The sequence below is a fragment of the Chiloscyllium plagiosum genome, unplaced genomic scaffold (assembly GCF_037043375.1).
Source record: "Chiloscyllium plagiosum isolate Xiang-an unplaced genomic scaffold, Cpla_swu_hap1 HiC_scaffold_9, whole genome shotgun sequence".
Classification (NCBI taxonomy): Eukaryota; Metazoa; Chordata; class Chondrichthyes; order Orectolobiformes; family Hemiscylliidae; genus Chiloscyllium; species Chiloscyllium plagiosum.
In genome coordinates, this window is record NW_028270147.1 from 54,133,801 (window position 1) to 54,159,569 (window position 25,769).

The 25,769-nt window shown below is 42.6% G+C and overlaps 1 long non-coding RNA gene across 1 annotated transcript; it reads left to right on the plus strand.

Moving 5' to 3' along the window:
- Nucleotides 1–7,685: 7,685 nt before the first annotated feature.
- LOC148149148 (uncharacterized) lies at nt 7,686–9,057 on the plus strand. Its single transcript, XR_015758158.1, has 3 exons — nt 7,686–7,824; nt 8,120–8,218; nt 8,308–9,057. It is a non-coding gene; the product is annotated as an uncharacterized LOC148149148 (long non-coding RNA).
- Nucleotides 9,058–25,769: the final 16,712 nt, after the last annotated feature.

Consider the following 25,769-nt stretch of genomic DNA (forward strand, 5'->3'; position numbering starts at 1 on the left):
GGAACATTAATCACGATATATGCTACAATTAAATTAAAAATGTAGAGATACGAATATCTACTTGAACCACAGGCTGCTTGCATTGCGGTATCTCCAATAATGCAGCAATCTCTCAGTGTAATTTGGAAAGCTGGCTGAGTCTAACATGGCCAAGTTCAGGAATGGAGGCAACTCCAGTATAACTGAGTTGGCAGAGGAAAAGCTCTGGAGAAAAGAAGTTATTTGAGCAGTGCAAACAATGGCTTAGAAGACCTAAAGATGTTTTTCATAGCAATGCTGTCAAAAATCTTCTCCAATTACTTGCCTGACCCTTTAACAGAAGCAAAGCTCAAGATTAAGCTAATTCTGAAATCAAAGGAGGAAAACTTTCAAAATCCTTACTTTAAGTTTCTTCTATTCATTGGTGCAGCTGTTAAATTATATTCAGAAATGTGCAATTGTGACATAATTTCCTTAGCAACCTGGTATGAGTAGCCATTATTTCTTCATAAAACACAACAAAGAAACAATGAATGAACTGCTTGTGTTAACATTCAGCTCTCAGTTTTAACTGGCATCAAAATAAATAATTATGTTAGTAATATAAACTGAATAAAATTTTTGTACATAATATAAAATGCTAGCATTTGTAATATGGGTAAATCCAGCACAAGATGAGAATGAGAACTCATGAGAATATTTTTATAGTATTGTTCAGATACTCTCTCATATTACAAATCCTTCATTTCATTATTCTGTTCAATGTGACTGCAAGATTAATAATATTCTGTTTTTTACATTAAAGCAATTTTTGGAAAAAATAATAATTGTTATCTTCCTCATTCCCCCACAGGTCACATGTTATAATATTTTCAATTCTATGTCATAATTTTTAAAGTTATGTTAACGTCGGTTAACTTTCGATTAAATTCCTCAAATATGCTCTCCATGCAAATAAACATTCAGACCTCTTAAAATATAAGAACTAAATAATTTCACCTTCAATTTCTGTGTGTTTTCAATGCCTAATCTTTGTTTCTGTCATATTCAAAAGAAGATTTACCATGTCTCTCCTGATCAGCCAAAACGCTAGTCTTTGTGACCGAGCTATACCGACTTTCTACTCAACTGTGCATCTGGCTCTGGCCCAATCTCCAGGATAAAAGTATCCATCTGATTCACTATCACTGGGACAATGACTAAGCTGTAAACCCTGGCAGCTTTTAACTTCATTATTAGCTCCATCCTCGGTCCTCCATCTGACAAAATTCTTGGTCCCAGCACGTCCTCAAATGAAACACTCTTAATTTGTCCATTGCACAGGCTGCCTCCAATAGCTCTGGCTTTCTCTTTGGTAGCCAATGCATTTTCCATCAACATCTCCAATCTAAGTCTAAAGAACAATTCCTACCTAATCATGAACTTTCCTATCTGAGGAGACTCTGTTTACATCATTGCCAGCATTCCTTTACAGGAAAATGCTCATTGCCCAATTCAAGTAAATGAAAAGTAAAAGCAGACTTGATGGGTATCCAAATGGCACATATTTGTTTTATTTCCATGTTTCAAATGTTTTGATATTTATTTTATCAATAATACTGTGGTCACCATTCTTCATAGCATTGCACACTTTGCATAGAATGACATAGGATTTACTACACAGAAAAGGACATTAGCTCAACCAATTCATATATCTGTGTTCCTAAGCTACAATTCTCCTACATTCTCTTCTTCACTACTATGTCAGTATACTGAATACCACTTCATAATCAACTTCTGCAACATGAATGCCACCTTTGGTCTTTTTTTCCCTCTACAGTCATCTTAGTTTAAAACTCATTGTTGGCAAAGTTTTAAGATCCCAGAGTGAGTGCACTTAGGAGTGGGTGAGGGTTTAAAAGTGCTGAAATTGACAACAGGTCAAAGAAGTTAGTTCCCACCTGCCAACTTCCACATTTAACTACAGTGTGTTACTCTGCATGCAAGATATGCCCTAGAGAGAGGTGGGTTGGCAATTTCTAGATGTCAACAGCTCATAAAGCACAATCTTAGCAGGGGTTTTGCAATTAACATGGGAGAATGAGGTTTCTGGAACTTGGCAGCAAATGCAAGGTAAGTGAACAGTGATAAATTAGGCAGTTGAAAAAAATGAGAGGCAGCAAATTTCTTTAAATACAGAAATTCACATCCACTTTTATGCTTAATTGTCTTGAAAGGCTTTTGCATCTAATAATCGTTCTGAGAGTTTGATTTAATTCCATTATAGGGTCTTTAATTAATGTTTGGAGACAAAAGCTAGCCACTTAAAAAGCAGCCAATGATACACATGAATAATCCAAGCAATAATGCCCCAAGTTTTACAATGAAAACATTGTGATCAACATTTACATTATTAGATACGCGTTTGGCATACTAAAGATGCGTTTCAGGTGGTTTAACGTTATTAGAGACATGGTCAGCACACACCAGTTAGAGTTTCTAGAATGGCTGTGGTATACAGTTCTCTGCATGATACAGCATATCCCCCACACCTTGCTTCTTCTGAAGATTAAATTTAATCTTCAGAAGAAGCAAGGTGCGGGGAATGGACCCTTTTCCATGGGTGGGTTACGCTTCGGCGGGTCGGTGTGGACTTGTTGGGCCGAAGGGCCTGTTTCCACACTGTAAGTAATCTAATCTAATCTAATCTAATCTAATCTAATCTAATCTAATCTAATCAGGATAAGAGATTAGGAAGGTGACGTGGGTATGGCACACATTAATGCCTGAGGTGCTCTCATAACACAATATTCAGTTAGTTTCCACTATTTCCTCACATGGCAGCCAATTGCTAAAACTACCTACTCACTCTCCTTCATCCTTCCCCAACACAAAGCATTCCTGCAGTCAATAAAATGTCTTTTTCACAGTCAACCATTGCTTGCGAACTCATCTCCGCATACCTTGACACCGTCTTGTCCCCCTTAGTCCAAGAACTCCCCACCTATGTTCGGGACACCACCCATGCCCTCCACCTGCTCCATGATTTTCGCTTCCCTGGTCCCCAACGCCTTATTTTCACCATGGACATCCAGTCTCTGTACACCTCCATCCCCCATCATGAAGGACTCAAAGCCCTCCGCTTCTTCCTTTCCCGCCGTACCAACCAGTACCCTTCCACTGACACCCTCCTTCGACTGACTGAACTGGTCGTCACCCTGAACAACTTCTCTTTCCAATCCTCCCACTTCCTCCAAACGAAAGGAGTAGCCATGGGCACCCGCATGGGCCCCAGCTATGCCTGCCTCTCCGTAGGATATGTGGAACAGTCCATCTTCCGCAACTACACTGGCCCCACCCCCCACCTTTTCCTCCGCTACATCGATGACTGTATCGGCGCCGTCTCGTGCTCCCACGAGGAGGTTGAACAGTTCATCCACTTCACCAACACCTTCCACCCCGACCTCAAATTCACCTGGACAGTCTCAGATTCCTCCCTCCCCTTCCTCAACCTTTCTATTTCTATCTCAGGCGACCGAATCAACACGGACATCTACTACAAACCGACCGACTCCCACAGCTACCTGGACTGCACCTCCTCCCACCCTGCCCCCTGTAAAAACGGCATCCCATTCTCCTAATTCCTTCGTCTCTGCTGCATCTGCTCCCAGGAGGACCAGTTCCAAAAACGTACAACCCAGATGGCCTCCTTCTTCAAGGACCGCAATTTCCCCCCCGACGTGGTCGACGATGCCCTCCACCGCATCTCTTCCACTTCCCGCTCCTCCGCCCTTGAGCCTCGCCCCTCCAACTGCCACCTGGACAGAACCCCACTGGTCCTCACCTACCACCCCACCAATCTCCATGTACAGCGTATCATCCGCCGTCATTTCCGCCACCTCCAAACGGACCCCACCACCAAGGATATATTTCCCTCCCCTCCCCTATCAGCATTCCATAAAGACCACTCCCTCCGTGACTCCCTCATGAGATCCACACCCCCAACCAACCCAACCTACACGCCCGGCACCTTCCCCTGCAACCGCAGGAGGTGCAAGACTTGCGCCCACACCTCCCCCATCACCTCCCTCCAAGGCCCCAAAGGAAACTTCCATATCCGCCACAGATTCACCTGCACCTCCACACACATCATCTATTGCATCCTCTGCACCCGATGTGGCCTCCTCTATATTGGGGAGACAGGCCGCCTACTTGCGGAGCGTTTCAGGGAACACCTCTGGGACACCCGGACCAACCAACCCAACTCCCCCTCCCACTCCACCAAGGATATGCAGGTCTTTGGACTCCTCCATCACCAGACCACAACAACACGACGGTTGGAGGAAGAGCGCCTCATCTTCCACCTAGGAACCCTCCGACCACAAGGGATGAACTCGGATTTCACCAGTTTCCTCATTTCCCCTCCCCCCACCTTGTCTCAGTCAAATCCATCGAATTCAGCACTGCCCTCCTAACCTGCAATCATCTTCCTGACCTCTCCGCCCCCACCCCAGTCTGACCTATCACCCTCACCTTGACCTCTTTCCACCTATCACATTTCCGATGCCCCTCCCCCAAGTCCCTCCTCCCTATCTTTTATCTTAGCCTGCTGGACAAACTTTCCTCATTCCTGAAGAAGGGCTTATACCCGAAACGTCGATTCTCCTATTCCCTGGATGCTGCCTGACCTGCTGCGCTTTTCCAGCAACACATTTTCAGCTCCATTACAAATTATTTTGTCAATCAAGACAAGTGAAATGGTCAATCATTAGACAGCAACTAAAAGTAGATAAGGTGGAAAGCAATTTTTTTTAAAAATCAATGGCTTTGTAATAAAACAGAATCTTAATCCAAAACACTTTTGTTCAATGACAAATCTTTATTGTTTCTCTTCCTACCTCTATGTGGTGGAGCCCCTATACCTTTAATGCCAGTGGGGGTGGGTTGCTCATTCTCTGATTGCTGTGATATTCTTGATCACTGTCCTCTGGTCTTTGAAGCCAATGGAGGCCCCACTATAAACCGATCCAAACTTGCTGGTGACGCATGAACTGAAGTTGTGATAATGGCTGAAAAGTGGAAGTGAGCCCAGTTTAAACCAAGATCCATTTTCACATTCCCTTTCATTATCACACTACTTATGATCCAGTTATACCTCCCTGCAAGCAATGAGCAGGAAAGGACTTTGCTGTAGATCTGTCTGGCAATGAAAACCTGGGGCAAGGATTCCATTCATCCTGTTAAATATGGCACTGATAATTTGGTGAAAGCCTGCATGAATTTCTACAATTGTCTTATTTAATGCTCCATTCATGTGGCTGTGCCTTCCATGGATGAAGAATTCACTACAGATGGCTGTAGCATTATTGTGTCAGATTCCTCCAACTGTTTCCCGATCCCAATTAACTGCTTGTTCAGTAAATGATTCAGTAAATATAGACTGGACTGAAACTAAATAAATAACTTTACAAAAGCCTCTAAACACTATTTAAAGCCTTGCCAAACAATGTATGTAACTTGCCACCCAGTTATTCAACAACTTTAAGCCATCTTTTTGATTGAGTTGATTCACTTAATTGTCAATTGTAATTTTGATCTTTCTATTAAAATGGGCAAAAACACCACCTTTCAATCCTGACTCAGCATTTATCTTTCAAGGCTAGCTGTAACATGCTGTGCTCTGAACACATTAACTGGGGACTGAAAACCATTACTTCTTTAGCGACTGATTTACATGAATGGCATCACCTACAGGAAAGCATTTATTACCTGTATTATAGCCTAAAATATGTAGTTGCAAATGCTGTGGAATTCATCTAATTTATATTCCAATGCATTGGCGACAAATCAGAAACAACAGATTATATGTAGCCTTCTATTTTCTGTTATGATTAGTCACTGGCCAAAGTCCCCTAATTCATTTCAGTTCCAGATAGGGTACCCCAAATGCATAATATCCTGGGTAGGAGTGGTAAACTGGCTTCCCTCTTTACTCAACCCCTCTCTGAGTTGGGTCACAAAAAAAATTTTTTAAATAATCCTTTTTTAAAAAGGATAGCTTTTCATAACCCAACTTTATTTTAAAAGGAGCCAATTTAACCAGGCTTTCCTAAGTATGAAAATGATAGTGAACCTAGCTCCTAAAATATGAGGAAAGATGATAAAATGTGGCACACATACAAACAGACAAGAAATGAGAGGTGAATCCAAAAAGTAAACTTTAAAAAATACAAATAAAGCTTTGGCTTGTATGTAACAAACAGCCACACACATCCCTTATCCAGGAACATTGGTATCCAAAATATACCAGCCTCTCTGCTTCATCATGGCACATCTCCAATTGAATTGCAGTATAATTCTCCACTGCAATGCTACATTTTGGAGTGCACCAGCACCTTTTGTTGCAATGCTTTTGCATAGTGCATCAGAGTGCATCTTAGGGCTGCTTGCTCACCCTCTTAGTGCTCACTCACCTTGCCCCTACTTTGATGTTCACAGCATTTCTGCCTTGTCTTGTCTTTTGGCACTTTTCCCATTTGACCACACCTGAAAGGCTCACAGTACGTCTATCTTGCCTTGTGGTTTAGTGCAGAGACAAACCTAGGTAGCTTGTCTTGGTTGTAAACAGTCATCAGTCAACAGGGTGGACATGTTGCTGTATGGCAACAGACCAATGTCAATGTTACACCTATATCATGTGCCAGCAGTCTGTATAGCAAACACTTTGCATATGGTTCAACTGGATGGTAATGTCACAAAGTTGAAGGGGAGCAGTCAGTCAGGGCGGTACTGTCAGTCAGGGGTCCCAGTATAGTCAGTCAAGGGCAGTGTCTGCGATCAGTCCAGGGGCTTGGGGATGGTCAGTTCTCTATTTCAGGGGTCAGAGTCATGGGGTCCATCACATTCCATTCTGGGGAATAGGGCAGGTCTGTCCAGCAGTGCAAACAGAGGATTCACAGTTTGTCAGTCAGGATTGAGACTAGTCAAGAGGCTGGTCAGTCATCAGTTGTGGGCTATCTGTCCAAGTTGATCAGCAGTTGGGCCACAATCAATCCTGGGGATCAATAGAATGAAGCTCAAAAGGGCTTCTTTGCACTGCTATTGCAGGGAAGTGGGGGACCTCAAATTTGGGACTGGAGACAGCAACTTGGAATGCAAAAGACGCAACCTTTGTGAAGGAAAAGTGATATATAACATAGGAAGACATGGGATACTATAACAGAGGTGTTATCAATGGTCACCATCACAGACAGTGGCCTTGAGACTGGCAGTGTGCATCACAATGATGAATTGGATTAAACTGTAGGGATGGGACTCAGGGGTAAGGATGAGAATTGCAGTCATAACTGCAGGTGGTGGTGGGATCAGTACTGAGGGACTCTCCAGGAGTGTCAGGTAGAAAGAGTCATTGAGGTTCAGAGGGACCCCATGGTGACCAGGGTGAACTTGCAATTCACAATGCTTTCTTTGTTCTCAGGATTATTAAATATAAACTATGAATGGAAAAAGGCTGCAACAACACCTGGAATGGTTGGAGTCAGTGCACATTGGCTTCACTCCTGATGGATGGGTGTCCTTCGAGTGGCATTTGCATCAACCATGCACTTTCAGAGTAAAGCTTGAAATCACTTGCAGTCTTATTATTGTGCATGTGAAATGTATGCTATGTAAAATTGTGTCGAGTGCAAATGCTGGTTACTAGCAATCTTGATTATGTCATTAGTCATTGCAGATTGAAGATAGACATCTCTGTGAAGCAGAGGTAACCCCAGGCAACTTTAAAAATGACTCCTGCGGGCCCAAAGCACAAAGTTAATGCAAGATATCAAAGGCTGCATAGGAAGCAATTTTCTACCACCTTGAACTGTAAGTATAATGCAACATGCAATGATGTCATTCTGGGTTATGTGGGGCTGGGGAGCACATAGTCTCAGTACATATGCTGCACTTGCAATCTCTTACTGTCTCTTTGTGACATGACTGGTGCTCACTCATCAGACTAAGGTGCAGTGTTGTGTAGAGATATTCTATGATCGCCTCTGTCAGAAAACTCCATCTTCCTCTGAATAGAGGAGTTTGTAAACTGTTATTTATGAATGATGTAAATGCTGCATTCTCTCATGACAAAGGATCTGTTCAATTTCTTATGCTCCCCATGTAGATTCATTGCTGGTGTCACTGATAGAGCCAGCCACAGGATGTTATCCTCTCAGTTGTGATGCAATGAAGACTTAGAGAAATAGAGAGATGTAGCAGCAAGGTAAAAACAATGACTGCAGATGCTGGAAACCAGATTCTGGATCAGTGGTGCTGGAAGAGCACAGCAATTCAGGCAGCATCATCAGCTAGACAAGTACCAGCAACAATCTACAGTAGACACTGAACAGTCTTGACATGAAGAGATTGCATCTGAAGAGATTTTCAAGATGTGCAGGAGATACAGGATGGCCATTGTGTTCAATGCCATTTCCTCCAGATGAGCAAGACACAGTGTCGTCACAGGTTGGAAATGTCCTGGGACACTGCCATTGAACTATGCCAATTGTTGGAATAGAACTTACAAATCTACTTTAACTAAACCACAACACTTCATCTCATTTCTCCATGTTGAGGTCAGTGCTGCAGCTTGAGCAGTAAGGCTTAGGAAAATAGTTGGCTTCTCCCAGGTGCAGGGCATTATTATTTCTATTCTATTATAATCTATTGATTGTGTACATGTCATGTTGAGAGGCCCATATCATAAGCAGCAGCATTCATCAGTAAAAAAGCATTCCATTCCATCAAGTGCAAATCATCTATGATCATATCCTATCTTCACAGTATACTTTAGTGCAGTTAAAATGTGAACCACGAGCTCGCACACTAGCATACCAACTCTCTAGCACACTACTACACAAAGACCAGGGACTGCAGTTTGTTTTTAACCTTCTTTCTTGTGTATTCCTGGTAGGTAAAATACAAATGTCTTTAAGCCAGAACTACATTTCTTTCAACTCAGAATCAGGTCTGAAGAATGGGAAACAACCCAAAAGAAGATCACAGTTCAGTTTTTTGACTGCCATCTCTCCCTTTGAAGGTTGCTGTCTGATGTTCCCTTGACACTGTTCATTGTGATATTTCATCATTCTTCTCAGTGTGACCTACACATCATTTTAGTCACTAATGAATTTATATGCTCAACAATCTCTAGGCTTGTACATGGTGGGCGGCACGGTGGCACAGTGGTTAGCACTGCTGCCTCACAGCGCCAGAGACCCGGGTTCAATTCCCACCTCAGGCGACTGACTGTGTGGAGTTTGCACGTTCTCCCCGTGTCTGCGTGGGTTTCCTCCGGATGCTCCGGTTTCCTCCCACAGTCCAAAGATGTGCAGGGTCAGGTGAATTGGCCGTACTAAATTGCCCGTAGTGTCAGGTAAGGGGTAAATGTAGGGGTATGAGTGGGTTTCGCTTCGGCGGGTCGGTGTGGACTTGTTGGGCCGAAGGGCCTGTTTCCACACTGTAATCTAATCTAATCTTCCTTTAAAACAAAACACATGTACTTAAAAATTCAAAATATCCATAACTTCAGGACTATGAATTATAGTCATGATATATGTGACAGAAAATCCATGTTCACAATGTTTATTTTTATGCTTTTTTTTGTTATTTATTCCCACCTTTTTCAAAGTTATGACTTTTATAGGGTTATTGGTACATGAATACCAAAAGCCTGCTGTTATCTTCCTCAAGGGATACCAAGAAATTATTATTTAACATTATTTGAACTTAGAATGCAAGAAATATCATATGTTGTATTTTTCATATCTTAAAGATGTGCAGGGATGACAAATAAGTTTTATTCAGTGTACTAAAATGTCTACACCATGCTGAAAGTCTGGCTTTCAGCTTTTTCTAAGTGCACAGTGAGCATCTAATAATTAAACACAGAATAAGTGAATACTAGATGGTGGAGCCCTATGCACTAATTGTTTACTTCTGGAGCAATATTATCAAAAAAAAGTCCTGAAACTAGTGTCGCTCTGACATTTCATTAACAAATCTTGTATTGAGGAAGATGTAGACCACTGAAACATGATGGTGTCACTTGACTGTGTTTACCTATATTTGCAAGATAAAGTGAAGCAGAGAACCAGAAACAGTGTGCAGCAGGTCCACATCACTGTGAAGCATTTGAATTATAGCAAAATACTGCAAGTGCTAGGAATATGAAACAAACACAACAGGTCTGGCAGCATCTGTAGAGAGAAAAACTGAGTGTCTCAGCAGACTGAGAGAATTATGCAGTAAGTCAGTGCCATTGTGGAGCAGACAGGGATACTGGAAATGATAAGGACAGAAAAGGTGGCCAAGAGCCTTTCCAACCTGCTTATATCTGTCAGAGGTTACATCTTATGTCACAAGAAAACAGGTAGCTAATTGGTGTGGTTTTTTTTGTCTTTTTTTGATTGGCAAAGAAATTTAAATCAGAAGACATTAAAGCTGAAAAGTAGAGTTCAGAAATTCACTTTTAAAATATTGGACATCTAAATTAATTAACTAAATAGAATAGAGGTGGCTGGGCAGGCTTGGTATTGCAGCTGTAGTATGTCAGAGCTGGTGCACACTGGTGCGATCCACATCTACAATAAGTATTGGCTATTCGAGAAACTTTGACTCAGAGTTGGTGAGCTGAAATGTGAAATGTGGATGCTGTGACACATCAGGGATGGGGCAAAGATACCTGGATACTGTGTTTCACTGAAATTCTTGCTCCTAGTGTGGTTGAGGGCACAGTCTGCAGGGAGGGTGAGTGAACTGCTGAAACCACTGTGGTACAAACCATCATTCAAGTGAGAGCAGAAAAGAGAAATGCAGTAGTAATGGGGAATAGCATAGTTTTGGGAATACTGCTCTCTGCAGCAAAGACCCAAAGGCTATGTTGCCTACCTGATACCAAAGTTCAGGATAAATCTTCTGGACTGGAGTGAAATATAAAGTGTGAGGGGAAAGATCCAATTTTCATTGTTCATATAATTATGAATGTTACAGGTAAAACTAGGAAAGAGGTTCTGCAGAGAGATTCCGAGCAGCCTGGCTTTAAATTAAAAAGCAGAATCACAAAGGTAATAATCTCTGGATTATGACCTGAATCACATCTAATTGACACGGGGTAAATAAAACTAGAGGTAAATATGTGGCTCAGAGATTGGTAAGGGAAAAATAATTTCAATTTTATAGGACCTTGGTACAGGTACTGGGGAGAGGAAGAGGCATTCCACAGAGACAAGTTTCATTTGAATATCTGGCAAATAGTAATATAGCTAAGGTTTTACATAGGGATTGAATGGATGTTTAAATAATGAAAAAGAAATGAGGGATAGCAGAGGTGTGGGGTTGAGAACAGGCAAATGATAATCAAAATGTGATGGGAAGGGACAGAAAATATAAGCAGAAAAATACAGTATAAATTAGAACCAGTTTAAATAATAATGGTAATAAGTCATAACATGAGGATTTTTAAAATCAGAATTCATAGAGTCATAGAATCTCTACAGTGTGGAAAGAGGCCATTTAGCCCATCAAGTCTGCACCAACCCCCCCCCCCCTCCGAAGAACAACCTACCTAGACCCACTCTCCTACCCTACTCCAGGAACCCCCACATTTACCATGGCTAGTGCACCTTGCCTATATATCTCTAGTCACCAAGTCTGCACATCTTTGGAATGTGGGAGAAAACCAGAGCACCTGACTTCATGGAGCATTCGACATGGATAGATGATTAACCTGACGTGACTGCTATTACGGTCACAAGACTAAGAATTTAATATCCAAGAATGTTCAACATTCTGGAGGAATACACAAAAGGGAAAATGAGGTGGGTTATCACTATTAATAAAGGAAGCTTTTGGTGTGATGGTGAGTAGTGATATAGGTGCTTGTGATATGGAATCAGTTTGTATAGAAATAAGGAAGAACAAAGGAAAGACACCATTAGTAGGAGCTATCTATTGGCCCTGAAGATTTGCATCACTGCTGAATCAAGTATGAGCTAGAACATAATGGAAAATGTTTAAAAAAGCACTGTAGTTGTTTTTAATCTGTATACTGACTGGACACATTAGATGGGCAAGAGTAACACTGAAGACAAAAGAATGCATCAAGGATTATTTCTTAGAAAAGTATGTTTCAGAACCTACCTAAGAACAGGTTTCTTTAGATTTAGTAATATATAATAAAGTAAGATTAATTAAAGATCTCATAGTTGAGGATCCGCTAGGGGTAGAGATCACAAACGGGTAGAATTTCAAATTCAGTTTGAAGGAGTCAACTTGAGTCTCATACCAATATCCTCAACCCAAATAAGGACAATTACAGACATATGAAGTAAGAGTTATCTAAAGCTGGCTGCAAAAATAGCCCAAGAGGAATGTTAGTGGAAGAGTAGTGATAAACATTTAGCAATTAGTTCATAATGCTTAACAAAACTACTTTCTGGCCTAAAAATTGACTCGATAAGAAGGATGAATAACCGATAATAAGAACTGATTGCAGAGATAGTGGAGGCATTGGTCAAATATTCCAGAACTGACTGGATTCTGGGAGGGTTCCAGTGAACTGAAAAAAGGCTAATGTGATTTTTGTTCGAGGGGAGGAAAGACAGAAAGCAGCAAACTATTCATTAGTCAGTTTAACATCTGTTGTTGGTACAATGTTAGAGCCCATTATTACAGAAAAAAATAACAGGTCATTAAAAAAGCTTGATCAAAGAAAGTCTATATGGTTTTGTGAAAGAAATCGTGTTTAACAAATGTCTGAGAGTTCTTAGAATCCTTACAGTGTGGAAGCAGGTCATTCAGCTTATCAAGTCCAGACCAACTCTCCAAAGAGTATCCTACCCAAACTTACCCTCATCCTATCCCTGTAACCCTGCATTTTCCATGGTTAATCCTCTGAAGCCTACACATCCCTGGGTAATTTAGCATGGCCAATCCACCCAGCTCAGGGATAGTTCTTGAACAAGTAGAATTGATAAAAGGGAACTAGTAGATTTAGTGCATTTCGATAAAAGGTTACTGGCCAAGATAGAGGCTCATGCCACTATAATATATTAGCATGAATTGAGGATCGGTGAATGCACTGAAGACAGAGTTAAGATTAATTGGTCATTTTCAGGTTGGAAATGCATGCCTAGTGGAGTATCGCAAGGTTCAATCCTCAGACTTTGATTATTTGCCATCCATAGAATTACTTGGAGGAGTTGGCACGTATAATATATGCAAATTCACTGATGATACAAAAATTAATGGGAGGCATGTTATGATGAGGACATAAGGAATCCGCAAGAGAATATAGATGGGTTAAGTGAGTGGACAGAAACTTGGCAAATGGCATTTAATGTAGTAAGTGTTGCACTTTGGTAGGAAGAATCATAAGGCAGCCTATTATTTAAATGGGAGAGAATCCAAAAATGTGGGTGTTTTTGTGCATGAAACTCAAAAGGTTCATATGCAGGTACAGCAAAAATTAAGAAGGCAAATGGAATTTTGGTATTTATTGCTAGAGGGTAGGTGGTTCAAGTCTAGTTATAACTATATAGGGTGTTGGTGAGGCTGCCCCTGGAGTATTGTGAACAATTTTCATCTCTGTCATATTTAGGAAAGGATATACTGGCTGTGGGGATGGTTCAAAAGAGATTAATTAAGGTGATTCCTGGGATGAAAGGGTTGGTTTATCAAGGACAGCTAAGCAGACTAGGTCTTTATTCATTAGAAATTGGAAAAAAGGGTGATCTAAATGAAATATGCAAGATTCTGAGGAGCTTTACAGGGTAGATGTAGAATTTGTTTTATACTAATGGGGAATATCGAACTAGATACAGAATAAGGGGACACATGTTTAAAACTAAGATATAAAGGACTTTCTTCTCTCAGAAAACAATGAATGTCTAGAATTCTCTATCCCAGAGACTTGTGGGGTCTGGATCACTGGAAGTATTTAAAAAGGAGGTAGATAGATTGTTAAAATATCGAGGAGTTAGGGACGATTAGCAGCTGGCATGAAAGGGGAGTTGAGGCATGCGATCATCCATGATTGAATAGAATGACAGGGCAGATCTCATGGGCTGAATAGTCTACCTCTCCTCATAGTTCTTATGTGCTCTCAGTTTTGCTACTAATTCCATTTGCTATAGTGTTTATGGCCTGGATTTTTGTTCTCAAAGTGGCTGCACAGACCATCATATCTCCAGGCTTGCCATATCCAACTGAGATAAAGTGCCCAAATTACACTGGAACTGCTTGGTGGGGTGAATGGAGGTCGTCGTGCTGCCCTTAACCACAGACTGAATGCTGCCATGGGACCTATTGAGTTCGAAGACAGGGTGGTTTATCAGTGTGCCTTTGTTCTCTGGGATTTTTTCAGAGTTTTCTTTCTTCAAGACTGACCCTCAACTCTTTCACCCCATATCCCGCCCCCCCCCCCCCCCCCCCCCACCTATACCGCTAGCCACTTATATGACCCCTTACAGACTTTCTTCCAACTTAGTGTCAGTTCAAACCAACCCTTACCTATCAACTTATCCCACGGTTCCTTATATTCCCTGTTGCAATTTAGTGCCAACTCATATTTCTCCTCCCTCAACTTCCCCTTCCCTTACATCCTCTAATATCCACTATGGACAAATTTCATGAACGATGCAGAAAATCAATAAAATAAATTTCTAAATATCTATTAAGTGTTTCACTACATAGAGTCATAGAAATGTACTTCATGGAAACAGACCCTTTGGTCCAACTCATCCATGATGACCACATATCCTAAATTAATCTAGTTCCATTTGTCAGCACTCAGCCCATATCCCTCTAAACCCTTCCTATTTATATACCCATCCAGATGCCTCTTAAATGTTGTAATTGTACCAGCCTCCACCAGTTCCTCTTGCAGCTCATTCCATACACGTACCACCCTCTGTGTGAAAACGGTGCCCTTTACATAAAGTAACCAATCTGATGTTTCTTAATGCTTTGAGTCTTTCAATGAATATGTTTCTGTTCTAGTTGTCATACTTGCATCTAATGTGACTGGCAATCACAAAATATCAGCATGCTGCCTCCTTCATTATGAAGGTCCAAAAAAATGCAAAATATTGAGGAAAAGACAGTGTTGTACTTCAATTTTCCAAGCATTTCGAACAGAGCAGCGAGGAGAGAGGGCGGAGAGAAGCGAGGGCTGCTGGGAAGGTTTTAAGTGGGTGAGATCTCCTCCGACAGTAACCTAGCTGTCCTTATCCTCTGTCTGAGGAGTGACCACCTCAGACAATTGAGTGTACATTCTCTCAATTTCTCCTGCAGCCTCCCAGATATTCCATAGTTCATCCAGCTCCAGTTCCAGCTCCAGTTCCCTAACTTGGTTTTCAAGGAGCTGGAGCTGGATGAACAATGGATTATCCAGGAGGCTGAGGGAGAAATTGAGAGGATGTACACTCAATTGTCTGAGGTGGTCACTCCTCAGACACAGGATAAGGACAGCTAGTTACAGTGGGGGGAGGAAAGGGAACCAACAGATAGAGCAGGGATCCCCTGTGACCATTCCCCTCAGCAAAAGGTATACCATTTTGGATACTACTGATGGGACGGCCTACCAGGGGAAAGCCATAGTTGTCAGGTCTCTGGCACTGAGCCTGGCACTGTGCCTCAGAAGGGAAGGGGGGAGAATGGAAAAGTGCTAGTGGTAGGGAACTCAATAGTTAGACGAATTGACAGGAGATTTTGTGGTCAGGAACGGGGCTCCTGGAAGGTGTGTTACCTGCCCGGTGCCAGGATCCGGGATGTCGCTGATTGGGTTTACAGGATTCTGAAGGGGCAGGGTGAGCAGCCAGAAATCGTTGTACATATTGGCACCAATGATATGGCCAGGAAAGGGACTGAGGATCTGAAAAGTGACTACTGAGCGCTAGGTTGGAAGCTGAAGAGCAAGACGAATAGAGTAGCGATCTCGGGTTTGTTACCAGTGCCACGAGACAGTGAATTGAGGAACAGGCAGTGAATGCAGCTTAACACATGACTGCGAGGCTGGTGTAGGAGAGAAGGCTTCAGATACCTAGACTATTGGGATGCCTTCTGGGGATGGCTGGACCAGTACATGAAGGACGGGTTGCACCTGAACTGGAGGGGCACAAATGTCCTGAGTGGGAGATTTGTTTGTGTGGTTCAGGAGGGTTTAAATTAGTTTGCAAGGGATTGGGAACCAGAGCTACATATCTGAGAGGGGGGTAGTTGTACATGGGACAGTGACAGGATGTAGTGAATCTATTGGGAAGGTTTCTCGTGTGATGAAACAAAGGGATCGGTTAAAGTGTGTCTGCTTTAATGCAAGGAGTGTCAAAAATAAGACTAATGAACTTAGAGTATGGATCAGTACTTGGGAATATGATGTTGTGGCCATTATGGAGACGATGGGTTTCACAGGTGCAGGAATGGTTGCTAAATGTTCCAGGGTTTAGAACATTTGTAAAGAGCAGGGAGGGGCAAAAAGAGGAGGGGGTGAAGCATTGCTAATCAGAAAGTGTATCTCGGCTACAGAAATAAAGGTTATTGAGGAAGGTTTGTCTACTGAGTCAGTATGGATGGAAGTTAGGAACAGGAAGGGAGCAGCTAGCTCACTGCGGGTTTTCTACAGATCCCCTAATAGCAGTAGGGAGATTGAAGAACTCTTAGGCCGGCAGCTTTTGGAAAATGCAGATGTGGCAGGGTTGTTGTTATGGGTGACTTCAACTTTCCCAACATTGACTGGAACCACCTTAGTGCAGATGGTTTGGATGGAGCAATTTTTGTCAGGAGAGTTCAGGAGGGTTTCCTTACTCCTGAAGAGACGAGATGCCATTTTGGATTTGGTGCTCAGCAATGAGCCAGGCAGGTGTCAGATCTCATGGTGGGAGAACACTTCAGTGACAGTGACCACAACTGCCTCACATTTACCATAGCCTTGGAGAGGGAAAGGAGCAGTTACCAAGGCAAGACATTTAATTGGGGAAAAGGAAATTATGATGCAAACAGACAGGAGTTGGGAAGTACAGATTGGGAGCAATTGTTCCACTGAAAGAGCACAACAGACATGTGGAGACTGTTTAAGGAGCAGTTGTTCCTCTAAGACAGGCAGGAAGGGGTAAGATTAAGGAGCCTTGGATGGCGAGAACAGAGAAGCTTCTTGTCAAAAGGAAGAAGGCAGCTTACGTAAGGTGGAGGAAGCAAGGATCTAGCACAGCTTTAGAGGATTACAGGCTTACTAGAAGGGATGTCAGAAATGTACTGAGGAGAGCCAGGATGGGGCATGAAAAAGGCTTGGCAGGAAGGATTAGGGAGAACCTAATCCTAAAGGAATAAAAGAATGATCAGGGAGAAGGTAGGGCTGGTCAGGGGTAGAGTAGGGAACTTGTGCGTAGTGTCTGAGCAGATAGGGGAAGCCCTAAATAATTTTTTTTTTGCTTTGATTTTCACTAATTGTGAATGAGAACAATTAGTGTTGTGAATGAGAATTTTGAGGAGCCTGGAAACAGGCTTGAACAGAGCAACAATGATGATGTTGATGTGCTGGAAATTTTGGCAAATATTAAGATTGATAAGTCCCCAGGGCCAGACCAGATTTATCCTAGGTTGTCCTGGGAAGCAAGAAAGGAGGTTGCTAAGCCGCTGGTGAAGATCTTTGCTTCCTCACTCTCCACTGGAGTCGTACTGGAGGATTGGATGGAGGCAAATGTTGTTTCTCTTTTCAAGAAGGGGAATAGGGAAATCCTTGACAATTACAGACCAGTCTGTGCTCAGCAAGCGTTTGGAAAGAATTCTGAGGATAGGATTTATGACTATTTGGAAAAGCATAGTGTGATTAAAGGCAGTCAGCATGGCTTTGTGAGGGGCAGGTCATGCCTCACAAATCTAATTGAGTTCTTTGAGGAGGTGATGACATAGGTCGATGAAGGCTGAGCAGTGGATGTGGTATATATGGACTTCAGCAAGGCACTTGATAAAATTCCCTATGGTAGGCTCATTCATAAAGTCAGGAGATATGGGAAACAGGGAGATTTGGCTGTCTAGATTCAGAATTGGTTGGCTGACAGAAGGCAGAGAGTGGTTGCAGATGGAAAGTATTCTGCCTGTTGGTCAGTGGTGAGCGGTGTCCTGCAGGGCTCTGTTCTTGGGTTTCTGCTCTTTGGAGTTTTTTTATAAATGACTTGGATGAGGAGGTTGAAGGTCAGTTAGTAAATTTGCCAATGACACAAAGGTTGGAGGTGCCGTTGATAGTATCGAGGGCTATTGAAGGTTGCAGCACGACATAGACAGGATGCAGAGCTGGGCTGAGAAATGGCAGATGGAGTTCAACCTGCTTAAATGCGAAGTGATGCATTTTGGAAGGTCGAACTTGAATGCTGAATATAGGATTAAAGACAGGACTCTTGGCAATGTGGAGGAACAGAAGGTGTTCAAGTGCATAGATCCCTCAAAGTTGCCACCCAAGTGTGGATAGGGTTCTTAAGAAAGAATATGGTGTTTTGGCTTTCATTAACAGGGGGATTGAGTTTAAGAGTGCGAGGTTTTGCTGCAGCTCTACAAGACCCTGGTGAGACCACACTTGGAATATTGAATCCAGGTCTGGTTGCCCTATTATAGGAAAGATGCGGAGACTTTGGAGAAGGTGTAAAGAAGGTTTACCAGGATGCTGCCTGGACTGGAGGGCTTGTCTTATGAAGAGAGTTTTCTCTCTGGAGCAAAGAAGGAAGAGAGGTGACCTGATCGAGATATACAAGGTAATGAGAGGCATGGATAGAGTCAATAGCCAGAGAATTTTCCCCAGGATTGCCCTAGATTCTGGGTAATCCAAGATGGAGGACAGGAATAATTTCTGACTGTAACAGGTGCTCCTTTTTTGAGGTATTTTAGGTTTTGGAGGTGATTTCCTCGAATTCAAGGAGCAGCAATTTCAGTTGTATATGCTGTTGCATTGTTTTGGAACTTTGGAGAAAAGAAAAGTCAAAATAACATCACTTTTAAAAGGAAGAAGAACAGACAAAGGAAGCACATGGTGAGGTCATTGCAGGGGAGAGAGAGAGAGAGAGAGAGAGAGAGAAAGAAACCCACATTGCTAACTGACAGAGTTAGCAGTTACTGCCTTTGCTGTTGAATTCATGTATCGCTGGACATTGGAGTGTGTCTGGGAAAATTGAAATAACAGTGAACTTCACAACTGATCTTGGACGAATCTGTCTGGGAGTGGTCACAGCACAGAAGCAGATAAGTGGATTTTAAGTGTGGCCTTACAGTAAGTCTGCAGAAGTGAGTAGAGTGGGTTCTTTCTTGATTATATGTTTTATCGAGTTATGTGTCTTGAGTAAACTTAAAATATAAGCCATAAATATTAATTTAACCTGGAGCAGTGTTTTGTAGAGGAATAAGGCAGTGCTATTTTCGGGCTCTGTAGATTGAAAGAAGCAAAAATGGCTCTTAGGAGAATGGTATGCTCTTCTTGTCATATGTGGGAGTTTCGGGAGAGTTTACGGGTTACTACAGATTATATCTGCAATAAATGCTGTTGGTTGTGAATAGATTGGTTGAAGAGGCAGCGAGGAATTTACAAGAGCAAGGGGATGTGATCGATGGCAGATATAAGAAGGGGGAAAAGTCTCAGATACTATCACATTGATGGGTTAACTCCAGGAAAGGTAAGAGAGGTAGGCAGGTAGTGCAGGAGTCTTCTGTGCTATCCCCATTTCAAACAAGTATGCTGTTTTGGAAAATAGGGAGTATATTCCTGGAAATACACCCAGGGAAGTTATTTGTGTGGAACTGAAAAATAAGAAAGGGATGATCTCCTTATTGGGATTGTATTATAGACACCCTAATAGTCAAAGGGAAATTGGGAAACAAATTTGTAAGGGGTGATGGATTCTCAGGGGAATGTAGCATGAACAGCCAAGTTTCTGGTATTGAGACTGGCTCTAATGTAATGAGAGGTACATCAGGTTCCAAGTGATCGATTGTGTTAGGGACTCTCTAGTCCGAGGTACAGATGGATGTTTCTGTGGCCAGCAGCAAAAAATCAGAATGGTGTGTTGCTTCCCTGGTGCCAGGATCAAGGATGTTTCAGACAGGATGCAGAATGTTCTCAAAAGGAAGAGGGGCTAGCAGGAGGTCATTGTACACTTTGGAACCAACAACATAGGAAGGGAAAAGTGTGAGATTCTGAAAGGAGATTACAGAGAGTTAGGCAGGAATTTAAAAAGGAGGTCCTCGAGAGTAGTAATACCTGGATTACTCCCAGTGCTACGAGCTAGTGAGGGCAAGAATAGGAGGATAGAGCAAATGAATGCATGGCTGAGGAGCTGGTGTATGGGAGAAGGATTCACATTTTTGGATCATTGGAAGCTGTTTTGGGGTAGAAGGGGTACAAGAAGGATGGATTGCACCTAAATTGGAAGGGTCTAATATACTGGCAGGGAGATTTGCGAGAGCTGTTTGGGAGGAATTAAACTAGTAAGGTTGGGGGTGGTGGTGAGGGGGGGGGGGGGGGGGGTGGGCGGGGGGAGGGGGGGGAGGTTGGTGGTGGTGGGACCCCGGGAGATAGTGTGGAAAGATTTCAATCTGAGACTGGTACAGTTGAGAACAAAGGCAAGTCAAAGAGTCAGGGCAGATAGGGACAAAGCAGAGAACAAGATCTGACTGATAAATTAAACTGTGTTTACTTCAATGCAAGAGGCCTAACAGGGAAGGGAGATGAACTCAGGGTATGGTTAGGAACATGGGACTGGGATGTCATAGCAATTACAGAAATGTGGTTTGGGGATTGACAGGACTGGCAGCTTAATGTTCCAGGATACAAATGCTATAGGAAGGACAGAAAGGGAGGCAAGAGAGTAGGGGGAGTGCCGTTTTTGATAAGGGATAGCATTACAGCTGTACTTAGGGAGTATATTCCTGGAAATACACCCAGGGAAGTTATTTGTGTGGAACTGAAAAATAAGAAAGGGATGATCTCCTTATTGGGATTGTATTATAGACACCCTAATAGTCAAAGGGAAATTGGGAAGCAAATTTGTAAGGAGATCAGAGTTATCTGTAAGAATAATAGGATGGTTATGGTAGGGGATAACTTTCCAAACATAGACTGGGACTGCCATAATGCTAAGAGTTTAGATGGAGAGGAATTTGTTAAGTGTGTACAAGAAAATTTTCTGATTCAGTATGAAAAGGTGCAAAACTTGACCTATTCTTGGGAAATAATGCAGGGCAGGTGACTGAGGTGTCAGTGGTGGAGCACTTTGGGGCCAGTGAGCATAATTCTATTAGTTTTAAAATAATGATGGAAAAAGATAAACCAGATCTAAAAGTTGAAGTTCTAAATTGGAGGAAGGCCAATTTTGACTGTATTAGGCAAGAACTTTCGAAAGCTGATTGGGGGCAGATATTTGCAGGTAAAGGGACGGCTGGAAAATGGGAAGCCTTCAGAAATGAGATAGCAAGAGTCCAGAGAAAGTATATTCCTGTTAGCGTGAAATGAAAAGCTGGTAAGTATAGGGAATGCTGGATGACTAAAGAAATTGAGGATTTGGTTCAGAAAAAGAAGGAAGCATATGTCAGGTATAGACAGGATAGATTGAGTCAATCCTTAGAAGAGTATAAAGGCAGTAGGAGTATACTTAAGAGAGAAACCAGGAGGGCAAAAAGGGGACAGGAGATAGCTTTAGCAAATAGAGTTAAGGAGAATGCAAAGGGTTTTTACAAATACATTAAGGACAAAAGGGTAACTGAGGAGAGAATAGGGCACCTCAAAGATCAGCAAGGCAGCCTTTGCGTGGAGCCGCAGGAGATGGGGCAGATACTAAATGAGTATTTTGCATCAGTATTTACTGTGGAAAGGACATGGAAGATATGTGGGCGGCACGGTGGCACAGTGGTTAGCACTGCTGCCTCATAGCGCCAGAGACCCGGGTTCAATTCCCGCCTCAGGCCACCAACTGTGTGGAGTTTGCACGTTCTCCCCGTGTCTGCGTGGGTTTCCTCCGGGTGCTCCGGTTTCCTCTCACAGTCCAAAGATGTGCAGGTTAGGTGAATTGGCCATGTTAAATTGCCCGTAGTGTTAGGTAAGGGGTAAATGTAGGGGTATGGATGGGTTGCGCTTCGGCGGGGCGGTGTGGACTTGTTGGGCTGAAGGGCCTGTTTCCACACTGTAAGTAATCTAATCTAATCTAATCTAATATAGAATGTAGGGAAATAGATGGTGACATCTTGAAAAATATCCATATTACAGACGAGGAAGTGCTGAATGTCTTGAAACCCATAAAAGTGGATAAATCCCCAGGACCTGATCAGCTGTACCATGGAACTCTGTGGGAAGCTAGGAAAGTGATTCCTGGGCCTCTTACTGAGATATTTGTATCATCGATATTCACAGGTGAGGTGCCAGAAGATTGGAGGTTGGCTAACATGGTGCCACTGTTTAAGAAGAGTGGTAAAGACAAGCCAGGGAACTATAGACCAGTGGGCCTGATGTTGCTGGTGGGCAAGGTGTGGGAGGGAATCCTGAGGGACAGGATGTACATGTATTTGGAAAGGCAAGGACTGATTAGGGATAGTCAACATGGCTTTATGCATGGGAAATCATGTCTCACAAACTTGATTGAGTTTTTTTGAAGAAGTAACAAAGAGGGCAGAACAGTAAATGTGATCTATATGGACTTCAATAAGGCTTTCGACATGGTTTCCCATGGGAGACTGGTGAGCAAGATTAGATCTCATGGAATACATGGAGAGCTAGCCATTTGGATACAGAACTGACTCAAAGGTAGAAGACAGAGGGTGGTGGTGGAGGGTTGTTGTTCACACTGGAGGCCTGTGACCAGTAGAGTGCCACAAGGATCGGTGCTGGGTCCACTACTTTTCATCATTTGTATAAATGATTTGGATGTGAGCATAAGAGGTATAGTTAGTGAATTTGCAGATGACACCAAAATTGGAGGTGTAGTGGACAGCGAACAAGATTACCTCAGATTACAATGGGATCTTAATCAGATGGGCCAATGGGCTGAGAAGTGGCATATGGAGTTGAATTTAGATAAATGTGAGGTGCTGCATTTTGGGAAAGCAAATCTTAGCAGGAATTATACACTCAATGTTAAGGTCCTAGGGAGCATTGCTGAAAAAAGAGACCTTGGAGTGCAGGTTCATAACTCCTTGAAAGTGGAGTCACAGATGGATAGGATAGTGAAGAAGGTGCTTGCTATGCTTTCCTTTATTGGCCAGAGTATTGAGTACAGGAGTTGGGAGGTCATGTTGTGGCTGTACAGGACATTGGTGAGGCCACTGTTGGAATATTGCATGCAATTCTTGTCTCCTTCCTATCAGAAAGATGTTGTGAAACTTGAAAGGGTTCAGAAAGGATTTACAAGGATGTTGCCAGGGTTGGAGGATTTGAGCTATAGAGAGAGGTTGAATAGTCTGGGGCTGATTTCCCTGGAGTATCGGAGGCTGAGGAAAGACCTTATTAAGACTTATTAAATCATGAGAGGCATGGATAGGATAAATAGACAAAGTCTTTTCCCTACCCTGGTGGGGAAGTCCAGAACTAGAGGGCATAAGTTTAGGGTGAGAGGGGAAAGATATAAAAGAGCCCTAAGAGACACCTTTTCACTCAGAAGGTGGTACGTTTATGGAATGAGTTGCCAGAGGAAGTGGTGGAGGCTGGTACAATTGTAACATTTAAAAGGCAACTGTATGGCTATATGAATAGGAAGGGTTTGGAGGGATATGGGCCAGGTGCTGGCAGGAGGGACTAGATTAGGTTGGGATATCTGGTCGGCATGGACAGGTTGGACCGACGGGTCTGTTTCCGTACTATACATCTCTATGACTCTATGACTGGCACGAGGGGTCATCGTTTTAAGGTATGAGGAGGAAGGTATAGAGGAGACATCAGAGGTAGGTTCTTTACGCAGAGAGTTGTGAATGCATGGAATACGTTGCCAGCAGTGATGGTGAAGCAGAGTCATTGGGGACATTTAAGTGACTAGGAGAAAGTGAGGTCTGCAGATGCTGGAGATCAGAGCCTAAAAATGTGTAGCTGGAAAGGTGCAGCAGGTCAGGCAGCATCAAAGGAGAAGGAGAATCGATGTTCCTGAAGAAGGGCTTATGCCCGAAACGTCGATTCTCCTGTTCCTTTGATGCTGCCTGACCTGCTGCACTTTTCCAGCAACACATTTTTAAACATTTAAGCGACTGCTGGACATGCACATGAACAGCAGTGAATTGAAGGGTGTGTAGGGAAGGTTATTTTATTTTAGATTAGGAATAATCCTTGGCACAACATCATGGAGCAAACCACCTGTTCTGTGCAGTACTTTTCAATGTTCTATGTTCTATGAACTCCTGAGATTTTGACACAGAAAGTGCTGGAAATGTGGCGCCATTTGTGGTGGGAGAAACAGCTCATCTATTGAGTTGAATATGACTCTTCTTCATGAATGACATATCAGCAGGATCTATTTGAAAGGCAGAATGGTGTTAAAGGGCCAAATGGCCTGCTTTTGATCCAAATTTATATACCTGTTTGCATTTTTTTCTGTTTTTTGCACCAGGTTTCCAGCATATGCAGTGTTTTAGCTTTATTATTCCTGAAGTTTAATTCTTCAGTTGTAAGCTATTTCAACCAGAATGTACATTTGTCTCGTGCCTTTCATGTCTTATTAACCCTTAATATTAATACTATAATATTAATCTTATTGTATTGTCTGTATCCAAAAGTAATTCACAGAGGTCTAGGAGAATATTTTCAGAAGATGGTACAGAGAAATGAAGGGGAAATGCCAAATGGGAATTTGGACATGAATTTTAAACTTGTGGGAAAGTGGGATCCAATGTAAGTCACTGAGAATGTATTGATGGATAATAGGTGAGACAAAATAGAGACAACAACTTTGAATGAGCTTTGCTTTATTGGAAGTCTGAGTATGGTCAATGAAAAAAAAACACTAGATAATTGAGTCTGAAGATAACAAAAACATGTCTTATTAACCGATTTTTATGAATACAGACAACTGAGGATGAAGGATATCACAAAAGTAGAAATAGGGCATTTTTGTGACACAGAGACTTTGTATTATAGATTCATAGGATCCCTCCAGTGTGGAAACAGGCCCTTTGGCCCAGCAAGTCCACACTGTCCCTCCGAAGAGTATCCCACCCAGGCCCATTCCCGTATTACTCTGCATTTACCCCTGACTAATGCACCTAACCTACACATCCCTGAACACTATAGGCAATTTAACATGGCCAATTCAACTAACCTGCACATCTTTGGATTGTGGGAGGAAACTGGAGCACCCGGAGGAAACCCAGGCAGACAAGAGGAGAATGTGCAAACACCACCAGACAGTCGCCCGAGGCTGGAATTAAATGTAAGTCCCTAGCGATATGAGTCAGCAGTGCTAACCACTGGGCCGCCCCTATTTTTTTTCCTCTTGCTCTGGGCCAGTTTTTCTCAATCTTCAAAATGCTACTTGGCCCTTAACTTGCCCCTGCATCCCCTGAAACCACCCACCACCCACCCCTAGTTGCCACTTTAAATCCAACACGAAGTGACTCCCCTTGAACTGAAGTCTCCTTTCCCCAGGTGGCATCGTCATATTGATATTGGGAAAAATCTGGTTCAACATAGAGTCATAGAGTCATGGAATTGTCAGCACGGAAACAGACCCTTCGGTCCAACCCGTCCAGATATTCCAACTCAATCTAGTCCCACCTGCCAGCACCTGAACTTGTAAAGATGGTTAGGGATTGGGATGGAATTT